The following is a 15,845-nucleotide window of genomic DNA, read 5'->3' on the forward strand; positions in this document are numbered from 1 at the left end:
ATTATTAGCAAAAATCAATTAAGCATAGATGCATGGATTTATTTTTAAAATCTCAATTCGATCCTATTTATGTCTATCCTTATGACAGTATCACATTGTTTTGATTACTATACATTCATAATATATTTTGAAACTGGGAAATGGATGTAATCCATCTCTTATGGTTTAGATATGAGGTGTCCCTCAAAAACTCATGTGTGAGACAATGCAGGTAAAATGGTTGGTGACTAGAGTCTTAAACTAATCAGTATAGTGCAGTAATCCGGATAGGGATTAACTGAGTGGTAAATATAGGCAGGTAGGGTGTGGCTAGAGGTTTTGTTTCTGGTATGCAGAGTCTCTCTGCTTCCTGGTGTGATGTTCTGAGCTGCTTTCCTCTGCCAGTGATGTTCTTCATCACCTCTGAGAAACCAGAGAAACAGAGTTGGTAATCTATAGACTGACACCTCTGAAACTATGAGCACCAAACAAACTTTTCCTCTTCTAAAATTATTCTTGTCAGGTCTTTGGTCACAGCAGTGAAAAAGCTGACTAAAATGATACCTTTTTCTCCCTTTTCAATACTGTTTGCTATTCATGGTCCTTGTATTTAGGATCAGATTTTCCCATTTTGGGAAAAAAAAGGTAGTTGGAAACTTGGTAGTGATAGTACTAAATCTTATAGACAATTTGGGAAGCATTGTTTGTTAACAATATTAGGTCTTTTGATCCATGATACCTTTCCATTCATTTAGGGCTTCTTTAATATCTTTCAACAGAGTTCTGTACTTTTCAGTGTATAAGTTTCATAATTTCTTGGTTCAGAAAGTCTAATAGTTTTTAGTTTTCAGGATTTTTGTATACAATATCATGATACATGCACTTAGAGATAGTTGTACTCCTTCTTTTCCAATATAAATGTCTTTAATCTCTTTTTCTTCTCATATATTTGTCCTGCCTAGAATCTCCAGTACATATTGAATAGAAGTATTAAGAGCAATACTGACCTTAGGAAGGAGACTTCAGTATTTGGCCATTGAATATGATGTAAACTATTGGGTTTTCAAAGATGCCTTTCATTAGATTGAGGAAATTTCCACTATTCTTAATCTGTTCTGTGTTTTTGTCATAAAATGTATTGGATTATGTCAAATGCTTCCTCTGTGTCTACTGAAATGATCATGTTGGGTTTTTTGTTCTTATATTAACATGGTATATTACATTGATTGGGATTCATATGTTGAACTAACCTTGCATACCTGGGATAAATCCTGCTTGATTGTGGTATATAATCCTTATATTAAGTACTGGGTTTTGTTTGATAGCATATCATTAAGTATTTTTGCATCTATATTCAGAAGGGACACTGGTATGTAGTTTTCCTGTAATGTCATTTTCTGGCTATGGCATTAGGGTAATGCTAGTCTCATAGAATAGTGATGAAGTGTTCTTTCCTCTTCTATTTTTTGGAAGATTTTGTGAAAGATTGGTACAGTTATTTTTTAAATTTTTGATTCATCAATGAAGTCATATGGTTGTGTTTCTCAGCTTTTCTTTGTCTGAAGATTTGTTATTACTTAATTTAATCTCTTTACTCGTTTCACATCTACTCATATTACCTATTTCTTCCTCAGTTAGTTTTTGTAGTTTATGTTTCCAAGAATCTGCCCATTTCATCTAGGTTATCCAGTTTGTTAGCCTACACTTTTTCATAGTATTATTTTATAATACTTTTTATTTCTATAAAGTCATTAGTAAAGTCCTCTTTTTCATTAGTGACATTGGTAATTTTAGTTTTTTCTTGGCCAGCCTAATTAATAATTTGTCAATTTTGTTGATTTTTCATAAAACCATTATTAATTTTCTTTTTCCCCCCACTGTTTCTTTTTCTATTCTTTGTTTTTTTTTCTTCTTATGCTTTATTTGGGTTTGTTTTACTCTTAATTTTGTGGTCTTTAAGTTGGAAGATAACACTATCAATTTAATTTTTTTCTTTTAAAATATAAATTCTATACATTTTCCTCTAAACATCATTTTTTACTATATCCCATAAGTTTGGATGTGTTGATATTGATACCATTCATCTAAAATTATTTCCAATTTTCTTATGATTTCTTTGTCAATCCATTTGTCCTTAGGAGTGTGTTGTTTAGTTTCCACATATTTGTGATTTTCCAAATTTTGTTCTGTTACTGAGGTCGTTTCATTCCCTTGTGGTAGGAGAACATACTTTATATAATTTCAAGACTTTTAAATTTACTTAGGCTTGTTTTATGGTCAAGCATATGGACTGTGCTTCAGAATGTTCCATGTGTGCTTGAGAAGAATGTGTATTCTGCTGATGTTTCATGAAATGTTCTATAGATGTCTCTCAGGTCTAGTTGGTTAAGTGCCTTATATTTCCTTGTTGATCTTCTGACTAGCTGTTCAATCCATTATTGAAAATAAGGTATTGAAGTCTTCAGCTGTTATTGCTAAATTGCCTTTTTGTCCCTTCAATTCTGTCAGTTTTTCCTCCAAGTGTTGTTGGTCTCCATTCTTAGGTGTATATATGTTTATAATTGTTATATCTTCTTGGTGAATGAACATTTTATCATTATAGACTATCCTTTTTGCTTCTAGTAATAATTTTTGCCTTGAAGTGTATATTGTCATAAATTGTTATGTCTACCCCCACTGTTACATAGAATATCTTTTTTCATATTTTACTTTCAATACTTGTGTCTTTGAATATAAAATTAGTATTTTATAAATCAGCATATAATTAGATAATGGTCTTAAAAAATTGCCCTACTCATCTCTCACTTTTAATTGTAGAGCTTCAATTCCTTTATTTAATGTAACTGGTGATTACATTAACAAGGGACTGACTTCTGCCATTTTGCTATTTGCTTCTTATTATGTCTCGTATGTTTTCTGTTCTTCAATTCTTCCTTTATCACAGCTTTGTTAAAAGTGTATCTTCTAGTGTACTATTTTAATTACCTTGTTTTTATTTTTACTATAAATACTTTAAAGTTTAAAGTTCTTAGTAGTTACAGTGTGGATTACAATTCACAATTTATAAAAATGCAGTTCACATTAATAACTTTTTTTCAAGACTATAAAAACTTGGATTCTTTATCATTTTGTTTCTCCTTTTATGCTATTATCATTTTATATGAGTATTGGTATTTTGATATATTGTGAGTCTTATTGACCTAGATTTATAATTATTGCTTTGTACAATAATAATTATTACTATTTTTAATTTCATACATTTTTTATTTCTTAGTTGCAGTTGGACACAATATCTTTAATTTATTTATTTGTTTTTATGTGGTGCTGAGGATCAAACCCAGGGTCTTGCATATGCTAGGTGAGTGCTCTGCTGCTGAGCCAAACCCCCCCGGCCCATGTGCAGTTGTGTTTTAATTATTGTGTGTGTGTGTGTGTGTGTGTGTGTGTGTGGTGCTGGGGATTGAACCCAGGGTCTTGCACATGCAAGGCAAGCACTCTACAACTGAGCTAAAGCCCCTGCCCTAAATTGGATTTTTAAAAAATAGTTTAAAAAATAGTTTTTCATAGTGTCTTTTATATTTATTATGTAGTTTGTTTTACCACTGTGTTTTTTCACAAAAGTTTGTTTTTAAATTTACAATAGACTCCAAGACAACACTTCATTCTAGCTATAGGTGACAAAAGATGTTACAGAAGGGATCCTGGTGTTTAAATAGGAATGGAATCAAAGTCACCCTCATCTCAGGCACAAGGAACAGCTTCCTTTTTGCCAGATTTCTTAATTCCACCTGTGGCCAGGGGGCCCTTCTGTGCAGCCTTTTCTTTTAGCTCCTCAAGTTTCTTCTGTTCCTCTGTTTCTGCTTAAAAGCCTCATCTTCCTCATCCATATCTCTGGCATGCTTCTTGAGCTGTTTCAGGGATTTTTTCTTGCCACCTTTGAGGTCGAATATTTTACCATTTTTTTTTTTAATTTCATGTGGATTTCTGTTACTCTTTAGTGTCTTTTCATTTCAGTCCAAAGAATTCCTGTTGAAAGACCTGTGATGACTCAACTCTCTCAGTTTCTATTTATTTGGCAATGTCTTGAGTAATACTTTTGCTGGAGATGGAATTCTTAGTTGACATATTTTTCCTTTAGCTCTTTGAATATGTCAGTCCACTGTCTTTTGGCCTCCATGGTTTTTGATGAAAAATGAACCATTAATCTCACTGATGAATGTTTGTACATGATGAGTTACTTATGTCTTGCTAATCTAAAGATTCTTTGCTCTTCACATTTAATAGTTTGATTATAACGTGTTTAGGTGTGTGTCTCTGAGTTTATCCACTCCTGGGTTTTGCTAAACTTCTTAAGTGAATTTTTCAGCATATTTGGGGAATTTTCAGTCACTAGTTTTTCAAATATTTGTTCTTATCTTTTGTCTTTGTACTCTTTTTCTGGGACTTCTCCTGCGCATATTTTGATGTTTTTGATGGTTTCCCATATTTCTCTAAGATTCCATTGATTTTTTTTTTTTAAATTTTTCTCTTTCTAAATCTAGATGATCTCAATTGATCTATCTTCAAGCTTACCAGTTGTTTCTTTTGCATGCTTAAATCTGCCATTGAGATCTATGGTCATTTTTTTTTTTTTGTACTGGGGATTGAACCCAGGGGTGCTTAAACACTGAGCCACATCTCTAGCCATTTTTTTTCTATTTTATTTAAATACAAGGCCTTGCTAAATTGCTGAGATTGGCTTTGAACTTGCAATCCTCTTGTCTCAGCCTCCCTGTATTGATTTTTCTTTTCTAGTTATTGTTCTTTTCAAATCCAGAATTTCTATGCTGTTCCTTTAAATACTTTCTATTTATTGATATTTTTGGCACAATACCATTTTCATGTTTTCCTTTAGTTCTTTAGACATGGTTTCCATTAACTATTTGGAAATATTTAAAATAGTTTTTTTAAAGTCCTTATCTAGTAAGCCCAACATCTGGGCTTCCTCTAGAATAATTTTTATTGATTTTTTTTCTTGTTGTTCATTGTATATGGGATATGCTTTCTTATTTCTTTGTATGTTTCATAATTTTTTGGCAAAAGCTACACATTGCATTGTGTCAACTTTGGGAATCAGATATTCTACCCTCCCCTGGATTTGTTGTTCCTTTGACTTGTGTCTTTTCTGAACTACTTATGTAGTATCTATATTCACTCTAACATGTGAACACTGAAGCCTCCAATCCGTTAACTTAGTAGTCAGCTAATGATTGGACAGAGATTTCGTTAAATGCCTGCAACCAAAAAAATCTTCTAGTATTTGTACAGAAATTCTTTGTGTATGCTGTGACTTTGCAGAGCCTCAAGGTCAACCATATGTAAGAGCATAGGACTTTCTCAGGTAGTTCCTGAGCATGCACACAGCCCTGGGTATTGTGTTCATGGTCTTCTAGATGCTGAAGTCTATGTTGAAGCTAATTAAAGACTTAATGTAGGGCTGGGGTTGTGGCCCAGCGGTAGAGTACTTGCCTCGCAAGCACAAGGCCCTGGGTTTGAGCCCCAGCACACACACACACACACACAAAAATGCAGTAATTTGCCTTAAAAAAAAAAGACCTAATGTACAGCTAACTTCTCAGCATTTCTTCCCAAGATTTTTGTTTGTTCTACTGTCTGTTTCAATTATTTTCCATTGCTCCAAGAAGTGGTGACTAAAACATTTGCCTATAATTGTCTTTGACAAATTCCTTCTAGTGATTTTAGCACTGGGTTAATTCTAACAGATAAAATAAAGGAAAGTCTGTTGAATGGGTCTTACAGAGAATCACTAGACAGGTAAAATCAGGATAATTCTTTGTGTATGCAGTCTATTCTGCTTTCTTGTATACCCAGAATAGAGACTGTTATGTTCAAGTCTATCCTGGCTGAAAGGCGGAAGATGGAACTAGAATATGTTAAAACACCAGGAGCTTGCTGTTCTTACTCAGATTCAGCTGTAGTTGTTGAAAAATGCTTTTCATATCACTGAAGGTATTTTATTAGTTCCCATATTTCCTTAAAAGTTAATTCTACGAGGATTTTTTTTTTCTGTTTTTAAAAATGGAGACACAAGGGGCTAGGGATGTGGCTCAAGCGGTAGCCCACTCGCCTGGCATGCGTGCGGCCTGGGTTTGATCCTCAGCACCACATACAAAGATGTTGTGTCCGCTGATAACTGAAAAATAAATATTAAAAAATTCTCTCTCTCTCTCTCTCTTTAAAAAAAATGGAGACACAAAAATTTCAGAGTGTCATCCCCCACCCCCGACTTCTTTCATTAAGTGTTAAATAGAAATAGTCCACATATACCTGGGGAAGATTTTTTTTAGTTGTTGATTGAACTTTATTATTTATTTATTTATTTATTTATTGTGCTGAGGATCAAACCCAGTGCCTCACACATGGCAGGCAAGCGCTCCATCACTGAACCACAACCCTAGCCCCTGGGGGAAGATTTGATTACTGGACAAATCTAAGAAATAAAGTTCTTTTGTCTTCAGGATGCAGATGCCCCAGGTATCATACCCATTTTTACTGAGGACACATCATCATGTCAGATGTGCAAAGCCACACAGCAACTCTGTAGACATGACAGGGTATATATTCTAGACCCACCCATATTACCATTCATGTTTATTCTGTACTTAATTCTTACATTTTTCTCCATTATTTTTTCCTTCCTGGGATGTTTTGACATGACTGAACTAGTCTTATTTTCCTACCACACTAACTTTTGCTAATTTCCAAGCCTCTGAGCCTTTCTGTTTGGAATTTTTCTCACCTTGCCTTCCCTCTTCCTCATTAAATTAACCTTTCTTCAGCCTGATATTTTTAGTTCAAATACCACTGCCTCTGTGAAGCATTCTGTGATCTCAGCAGAGTCAGGCCCTCTTCTACATGTTCCCATAGCATCTGCAAATGTTTTACACAGTGCTCAAGTGGACACTGGGACTATATACACAGTTCTCTTTTCTACTGATATCTTGGGGACAGCTGTACATTGGTTAGATATAGCTGGACACTTAGAGTCTGTGTTCTGGGAGATGGAACTAGATCAATGTTGCTCCCCATTTACATAGAGCAAGTGACAGAGCAACGTTGCCAAAAGAGCCCAAGTTTTGACACCATTTATTATGAACGTAATGTCAGTTTTCCTGGGAGTTGCTGGTAATGCCAGTTTCTCAAGTACCAAAAGGCCTTGGAAGAAGTTAAGATCAGGTGAGGTCCCTTTCAGTGAGGGGAGATGAATCCCATATAGCTCATCTATAGGCAATCCTAAGAAGATTCCCGGTGCCTTTATTCTCATCACTATTTTAGTAATTATCATGCTGCATTAAAACTAGGTGTATACTTTGTCTCTCCAAATAGTCTTAATGACTTGTGAGCCAGGAATTCTGTTTCATTGACCATTAAATCTCTATCACCTAGCCAGCTTTTAGATACTTCAGTTCCTTTGAATGAATCCCATGCCCTCTGAAATTGTACTTGGAACAAGCTGTTTAACTTACTTAGCAGGACTCTCCAATTTGTATGTATGATTAACATTTGAGCCTTTAAAAGAATACCCTGGTAGTTGAAAAACTTCTCTAAAAACTAGCTGAGAAAATCTAAATGCTGGCAGAACTCTTCGGTTTTATCAGGGTGGAGACTCACAGTCTCTTGATTCCTTAATTTTCATGCATGACTGTATCCATCATGCTCCACTGGCTTTAGTCATGATCACAAAGAAAGGGGAAAACACTTATATTAGAACTCAAAATCATATAAGAAGGCTTACCAACTTTAAGGATAATCTCTAAAAGCATAAAGATAACATAAATCATTGGTCTGAGCAATGCAACAAAATCTTTCTTGTGACTAATTTTTTTTTTAAATTCTAAACATTTTTGTAACATGCTGCTGTTTTTCTAGATGTTGTTTGATAAATTATAAAGCCATAGCAACAGAGGAACTGTTTATTTTAGTGTAGCTCACAGTTCTGAGTTTTCCCTCTTTTATTACTGTAAAAGCTCTAGTCTGGTCTATTTTTCCTTCCTTTTGGGTCGAACAACATACAACTGTACAATCTGACTCCCATAGAAATTTCTCCTGATCCTGCTGTAAATCCAAGACTCCCCTATGGTGGTAACAGACAATTCAAGGGCTAATTTTGATGAAGGAGGGAGCCTAGATCAACAGTAACACTTGGATTTTAATAAATTTCAGTGAGCAGTAGTATGAAATAGCTAAACAGAAAGTAGGTATGTGAATATTAAGACTCATATGAAAGGACTATTCCATTTGCAAACTGGCTAGTGAGACTGACCCTACTTTATATAAATTCAGGGCTTCAGAAAGACAAGATTGATTTTTTCTGTCTTGATAAAAGTCATTAGATATATTTAAAATTATGTTTAGTATGGAGAAATGCTAAGTAAAAATTAACAAAATAAACTTCAGTTGAATTTAAATTTTTTTAAAAAAATATCGCTCCATGAACTCAATTTATGAACTTAAAACTCAATTAAATTAATTTCATTGTATTTATGATTTGATAAATCTGTTGTCTTCATTTGGAGAGGGCTTGTCTTCACCTGTCAGATGGACTCTAAGGTGACTGATTTCTACCATGTATACTTTAATGTGAACCTATCAGTTGACTTACATCTTCTAAATATTTTATTTGGAAACATGTTACTCAGTGTAAATGTGTGGATGAGATTGAATTACCAAATAATGAATATCCTATAATTAAGTGATTCTAATCACTTTATAATGGCTCAAAGTACTTCTCCTTGGATTGTTATTTATCAATATCTAAATTTGTCATTTACAAACATTCTTTCCATCAGCTTTTATGCTTCTGTGACTAAAATACCCAATAAGAAAAATTTTAGAGTATCAAAAGCTTATTTGGGGGGCTCATGGTTTCAGGAGTCTCAGGCAACATAACTGGCTTCATTCCTTGGGGCTCAAGGTGACGCTGAACATCATAGCAGAAGAGTGTGGGTGCAGAGAAGCAGCTCCAATGATGATCAGGAAGCAGAGAGAGAGAGAGAATTCACTTGCCAGATACAAAATATAAACCCCAAAGGCATGCCCCCAGGGACCCAACTCCTCTACTGACACCCTGCCTACCTTCAGTTACCACACAGTAAATCCCAGCATGGGATTAATTCACTGATTGGTTCAAGAATCTTATAACCCAATCATTTCTCCTCTAAACTTTCTTGTATTATGTCACAAATGAGCTTTTGGGGATTACCTCACATCCAAACCATAACATGTCACACATTCAAAAAGTATCCAAATACATTGTGACTAGTACAAGAGGGAATATCTGCTTTGCCACATATATATCCACCTGCCATTGGACTGGAGTTATAGAATGTGGTATAAGATAGAAATCTCTCAGAGTTTTGGGTTTTGCTTTGTGTGTGTGTGTGTGTTTGTGTGTGTGTGTGTTTTCACCAGGGATTGAACTCGGGCCACTCAACCACTGAGCCATATGCCCAACCCTTTTTTATTTTTCATTTTGAGAGAGGGTCTTGTTAAATTGCTTAGGGCTTCACTAAGTTGCTGAGGCTGTCTTTGAACTTGTGATTCTCTTGCCTCAGACTCCTGAGCCAGAGATTACAGATGTGTGCCACCCGCCTGACTTCACTCTCAGAAATTTGTAAATGGAGGTAGCCAGTAGTAACTACCTAAGCAAAATGTTTAAGATCAGTCATACTTGATCTAGGTCTTTCTGAGAAAAATTCTTCAGGAAGATGTGCACAGTACTTATGAACCACATGGATTATTCTCTTTCAGCACAAAACATACCTTACACATATCTCTTTCAAACTAAACTCTGGTTGTATACAGCTGAACTCTGCAGGAAGACACCACCAATTTCAGTATTACCATTGAGGAATGACAATGAACCATTATTTTTCTTTCACTTGCTGTATAGAACTTTTTGGAGACTTCCTTCTATGTGAAGTTAGCCAATCCTAAAAAACCCAAATGCCGAATGTTTTCCCTGTTATAAGGAGGCTGATCCATAGTGGGGTAGGGAGGGGGAGCATGAGAGGAACAGACAAACTCTAGATAGGGCAGAGGGGTTGGAGGGGAAGGGAGGGGGCATGGGTTTAGAAAGATGGTGGAATGTGATGATCATTATTATCCAAAGTACATGTATGAAGACACAAATTGGTGTCAACTCACTTTATATACAACCAGAGATATGAAAAAATGTGCTGTATATGTGTAATAAGAATTGTAATGCATTCCACTGTTAATTTTTTTAAAAAAAATCAATAAAAAAGAAACTGAATAAGGTATCTGGACTAGTATAGGTATATGTATATTCTTTAGTAGTTTAATGTGGATCCACAGGACAACACAAATATGTTTAATGTGGCTCCATAAGCCAATTATAAAATCTCTGGGATAGAATGAAGGCACTTCTAAGAAGAACTGAGTCCCTACATTTAAAAAATAGAAAAAATAAATATAAAGATATCAAACAAATAATATAATGTTATACCTCAAAGCCCATAGGGGAAAAAAGAATAAACTAATTCCAAAATCAGCAGAAGACATGAAATAATTAAGATCAGAGCCAAAATTAATGAAGTTGAGAATAAATAAACAATGTGAAGGATTGCCTGTAATCCCAGTGGCTTGGGAGGCTGAGGTAGGAGGATTGCAGGTTTGAAGTCAGTCTCTGCAACTTATCAAGACTGTAAGCAACCTAGTGAGACCCTGTCTCAAAATTTAAAAATAGAAAGATCTGAGGATATGGCTCAGTGGTTAAGTGCCTCTGGGTTCAATCCCTGGTACCAAAAAACCTGGTTCTTTGAAAAAGATAAACAAGATTGATAAACTCTCAGCCAAACTAACCAAAAGAAAGAGAAGACCCAAATCCAAAAATTTACAGAGAAAATGTAGATATCACCACATACATTTCTGAAATCCAAAGGATCATTAGAAACTATTTTGAAAATTTACTCTAATAGAAAATCTTAAAGATATTGGCATATTTCTAGACCTATACAAATTGAACTGTGAGGATTTAAAAAACTTAGACCAATATCAAGTAATGAAATTGAAGCAGCATTTTAAAATTTCCAACAAAACCCAGGACCAGATGAATTCTCAGCTGGGTTCTAACAGACCTTTAAAGAAGGACTAATGCCAGTTGTCCTCAAATTAGTCCATGGAATAAAAAATGAGTAAACACTGTCAAATTTATTCTATGACTCTGGTATCACCCCAATACCAAAACTAGACAGACACATCAAGGAAAGAAAATTTTAGAAAAATATCCCTGATAAATATAGATGTAACAGTCCTTTAAAATATTGGCAAACCAGAATAAAATCACATCAAGAGGGCTGGGGTTATGTCTCAGTGGTAAAGCACTTCAAAAAACACATCAAGTAAATAGTGCACCATGATCAAGTGGGTTTCATTCCCAGGGATGCAAGGTTGTTTCAACATACAGAAATCAATAAATGTCATTCACCACATAAGTTAAGGTCAAGAATCACTTGATTATCTCAATAGATCAGCAAAAGCATTGGACACGGTCCAGTCTAGTACCTATTCATGTTTAAAACACTAGAGAAACTAGGGGTAGAAGGAACTTACCTTAATATTGTAAAGGCTATGTACAACAAACATAAGGCCAATATCATACTGAATAGAAAAAACCTGAAAATATTTCCTCTAAAATCAGGAACAATATAAGGATGCCCACTCTTACCACTCCTATTCAACATAGTCCTTGAAACTCTATCCAGAGCAACAAAGCAAGAGAAAGAAATTAAAGGGATACAAATAGCAATAGAAGAAGTCAAATTATTTCTGCTGATGACCTGAACCTACATTTAGAATACCCAAAAATCTCTACCAGAAGACGTCTAGAACTGATAAGCAAATTTAGCAAATAGCAGTATACAAGGCAAACATATATAAATCAATCACTTTTCTATACTCCAATAATGAATTTTCCATAAAAGAAATCAGGAAAACTATCCCATTTGCAATAGATCCAAAGAGTAAAATAAAATACTTGGGAATAAACCTAAGCAAGGAGGTGAAAACTTCCACATGAAACTGTAGAACATAGAAGAAGAAAATTGAAGATCATAGAAGATGGAAAGACATTCTATGTTCTTGAATAGGCAGAATATTATCAAACTGGCCATACTATCAAATTATTATACCGATTCAAAGTTATTATTGAAATTCAAAAGGCATTCCTCACAGAACTAGAAAAAAACAGTTCAAAAATTAATTTTGAAGAATAAGAAAACAAGAATACCCAAAGTAGTCCTGAACAAGAAGAGCAATGTGCTGGAGGCATCACAATAGCAGACTTCAATTTATACTATAGAGTTATAGTAACAAAAACAGCATATTGGCACCAAAACAAACACAGAGACCAATGGCACAGAACAAAAGACACAAAGACAAATCCACATACTTATAGTCATCTGATACTTGACAGAGGTGCCAAAAACTTATGTTGGAGAAAAGACAGCCTCTTTAACAAATGGTATTAGGAAAACTGAATATCCATATGTAGAAAATGAAGCTAGATTCCTATCTTTTACCCTGCACAAATATCAAGTCAAAGTGGATCAAAGACCTAGGAATTAGAACATAAACCTTGCTATTTCTAGAAGAAAACATAAGATCAACACTCTAACACAAACTTCCTTAATAAGTGCAAAAATAAAACCAAGAATTAATACGTGGGATGACATCAAATTAAAAAGCTCTTCCACAGCAAAGAGAAAAGTAAAGAGCATGAAGAAAGAGCCTACAGAATGGGACCTGCTCCTCTGACAGAGGATTGATATCCAGAATATGTAAAGAACTCAAAAAATTTAACACCAAAACAACCACAAAAACAACGAGATAACCTGATTAATAAACTGGCAAAAGAACTAAACACATTCCTCTCAAAAGAAATACAAACAGCCAATGAATACATGAAAAAACATTCAACATCCTTAGCTATCACAGAAATGGAAATCAAAACTACACTGAGATTTCATCTCAGTCCAGGCAGACTGGCAATTATCAAGAATACAAATAATAATAAATGCTGGTAAGGATGTGGGGAAAAGGTATACATTTTTGGTGGGGCTACAATTTAGTACAACCCCTCTGGAAAGAAGTATGGAGATTACTGAAAAAACTAGAATAAAATCACCAGAAGACCCAGCTATTAGCTATTCACACCTTGGCATATATGTAAAAGATCTAAATTCAGCATACTATAGGAATACATCCAGAACCATTTTTTTTGGTAACAGCACAATTCACAATACCCAAGTTATGAACCATTCCAGATGCCTGTAAACAGATGAATGGATAAACAAAATGTGATACACACACACACCACACACACACACACACACACACACACAGAGTTTTACTCAGCCACAAAAAAGAACAAAATTATGGCATTTGCTGGTAAATGGATGAACTGGAGAACTTCATGCTTCATGAAATTAGTGAGACTCGGAAAGTCGTGGGTTAAATGTTTTCTATCATATATGGGAGACAGATCAAAATAAGGCAGAAAAGCATGGAGGGGGGAATCCTATGAAAATAGAAGAAACAACTTTATAGGTAACCCTGTGCAAGTGGGGGTGCCCCCCCATGGTATCTTAAACAAGTTCTCACATTTATACCTTTGAGCCTGCCATGGTTTCATCTGGCTCATTCCTGAGATATATGAAAATAGAAGAGAAATTGTAGAGGAAGGGAATTAAGGGGGTAGGAAGAAGAATTGGAAAAAACAGAAATAGTGAAATGAAAGTGACTGGACCATCCTATGCACACATATAAATATATCACATTAAATTTCATATATATATATATATATATATATACACACACACACACACACATATATACTAATTTTAAAAAAACTACAAATAAATATAAAGAAGACCAGTAAATAGATGAAAAGGAATAAGGGCAGGGAGGAGGAAAGGGAAAGGGGAAATTCTGGGGACTGAATTAGAGAAAATTATATTCCATCATTATATAATTATATCAAAATGAACCCAGATATCATAAATTAATTAATAAAAATTATTTTTCTTTGTACTGGAGACTGAACCAAAAAATACTTTAACACTGAGCTACATCTCCACCATTTTTATTTTTTATTTTGCAACAGGGTCTTGCTGAGTTGCTTAGAGCCTTGCTAAGTTGCTGAAGTTGGCCTCAAACTTGCAATCCTACTGTCTCAGCCTTGCATGTTGCTGGGATTACAGGCATGTGCCACCGCATTTGGCTACTAATAAAAAACATTCTTAAATTTTTTTTTTGTCATCAGTACCTAAGCAAAATGCACAGGAGTGGAGGTTTTGTGGTTCACGGGTGGGGTTTTTTGTCAATCAAGGTGCAGTGGTATTTAGTCACTCCAAATGGAGTCCTATTTTTCCAATGCCATCCCCTTGCTAATTTCTATCTAGTTATCTACACTAAGGAACAGCCTGTTGGGATTCAGATTTTGCTGCACATTGCCTAATCTCCCAGGTTTTCCTTTGAAGTTTCTGTGGAAGGCTTCATGACCCCTTAACTCCTGCAGCTGCATTCCTAGAGAACCAGCACCATGTGGGCAACACTAAGGTCTGCTGCTAACTGACATATTAGCCAGCCCTCCTTGGACCACAGCTATAGCAACCTCTGTGTTCCTGGGTGATAAGGCATGCTGAAACAAATCCTGGGGAAACAACTTTATAGGTAACCCTGTGCAAGTGGGGTTGCCCCCATGGTATCTTAAACAAGTTCTCACATTTATACCTTTGAGCCTGCCATGGTTTCATCTGGCTCATTCCTGAGATACCCTTAAGGCCTCTTTCCTATTGTCTCAGTGCAAAATACTAAACTTCTCTTTAGTGGAGGCAATCTTTTTAGCAATGAAACTTCCCTGGATCAAATTTTACATGTCCAAACTGCAAGTTTATCCCATTTTTCCTCCACTGCTTTCTCTCGCAGTTCTCACAGAAAATATTGCTCAAACTTTCCAGCTATACCCAGATCATTGCCTGAATGCTATTCTTCCCTGATATTCTATCTGCCAGATTAATTAGTCCATCACCTTTAAATTCAGCCTCACACAAATAGAATAAAGGCACATGTTAGTCTTAATATATACAGAAAAAAAATATTTGAGAAATCACTCTTTCACGATAAAAATACCCAGCAATGGTGAAATAGATCATTACCTCAATCTTATATAGGATATTTATGAAAAACCCATAGCTAACATCATAAGTTTTGGTAAAAAATTTAAGTTCTACCCATAGGTCAGGGAAAATTCAGAAGTCTGTTCTTACCATTTTCATTCAACATTGGGCTGGATGTTCTGGCCAAGGAAATAAGTCAAGAAAAGAAATAAATACTGTCTAGATTGGAAAGGAAGAAATTAAACTTTATCTATTTGCATATAAAAGGATCATGTAAATAGAAAATTCTATGTAATAATTTAAAAAGCAATTTTAAGAAAAAAAAACAAGTTCAATAAGTTTGCAGTATGTAAGGTTCAGAAGTAAATTGTATTTTTATACATTAGCAGTTAGCAAATCAAAAATGAAGACTTAATATTGTTAAGATAGCAAGTCTCCCTAAATTGATCTATGGATTCAATACAATCCTTGTCAAAATTCCATCTAGTGTTCTGCCAAAGTTAACAAACTGACCCTAAAATTCATATAGAAATGCAAGGGATGCAGGACAGCCTAAATACTCTTGAAAAAGAACAAAGCGTAAGGACTTGCACTTCTATAGTAATGAAGACAGTGTGGTATTGGCATAAGGATAGACGTATAAATTAGTAGAATAGAACTGAGAAC

The 15,845-nt window shown here is 34.9% G+C and overlaps 1 pseudogene; it reads right to left on the reverse strand.

The window, feature by feature from the left end:
• Nucleotides 1-3,720: 3,720 nt before the first annotated feature.
• Nucleotides 3,721-4,584, reverse strand: LOC124076731 (translation machinery-associated protein 7-like; annotated as a pseudogene).
• Between the last annotated feature and the right edge of the window lie 11,261 nt (nt 4,585-15,845).

Source organism: Marmota monax, unplaced genomic scaffold (assembly GCF_021218885.2).
Source record: "Marmota monax isolate L192 unplaced genomic scaffold, Marmota_monax_Labrador192_F-V1.1 WCK01_AAM20220418_F8-fsc00050, whole genome shotgun sequence".
In the NCBI taxonomy this organism is placed as follows: domain Eukaryota; kingdom Metazoa; phylum Chordata; class Mammalia; order Rodentia; family Sciuridae; genus Marmota; species Marmota monax.